Genomic DNA, 972 nt, shown 5'->3' on the forward strand with positions numbered 1-972 from the left:
GGATTTGGGGGATTTTTGAGTGGAATTTTTTTGAGTTTTTTAAAATTTTTGGGGTGGATTTCGGGGCGGATTCTTGTGATTTTGGGGGGAAATTATTGGGATTTTTTGGTGAAATTTTTGGGATTTTTGGGGTGGATTTTGGGGATTTTTCTGTGGATTTTTTTTTAATTCTCAGAGTGGATTTGGGGGAATTTTTGGGGTGAATTTTTGGGATTTTTGGGTGGAATTTTGGGAATTTTCAGGTTCTGGACACCGCGATTTTGAGGCGATTTTTTTTTTTTTTTAATTTAGGATTTGGAGGTAATTTTTTTTTTTTCTTAATTTGGGATTTTGGGGTGAATTTTGGGATTTTTTCTGTGGATTTTTTTAAATTTTTGGAGTGGATTTGGGGGAATTTTTGGGGTGGATTTTTGGGATTTTTCCCTGGATTTTTTTTTTCCTTTTTGGGGTGGATTTGGAGGAATTTTTGGGGTTTTTTGGGGGATTTTTGGGTGGAATTTTTGATTTTTTTGGAGTGGGGTTTTTTGGGATTTTTGGGGCGGATTTTTGGGATTTTTGGGAGGAATTTTTGAGATTTTTCTGTGAAATTATTTTTTTATTTTTGTTACAGATTTTTTTTGTTTGTTTTGGGGCGGATTTTGGGGATTTTTTTCTGTGGATTTTTTAAATTTTCGGAGTGGATTTTGGGGTGAATTTTTGGGATTTTTCTGTGGATTTTTTTTTTCCTTTTTGGAGTGGATTTGGGGGAATTTTTGGGGTGGATTTTTGGGAGTTTTGGGTGGAATTTTTTGATTTTGGGCGGGAATTTTTGGATTTTTTGGAGTCGATTTTTTGGGGATTTTTGGGGTGGATTTTTGGGATTTTTTCTGTGGATTTTTTTTCTCTTTATATTATATTTTTTTAATTATTTTTGGGGTGAATTTTTGGGATTTTTGGGTGAAATTTCGGGAATTTTCCGCTTCCGGACGCCGC

Source organism: Sturnus vulgaris, chromosome 37 (assembly GCF_052056855.1).
Source record: "Sturnus vulgaris isolate bStuVul1 chromosome 37, bStuVul1.hap1, whole genome shotgun sequence".
Lineage (NCBI taxonomy): Eukaryota > Metazoa > Chordata > Aves > Passeriformes > Sturnidae > Sturnus > Sturnus vulgaris.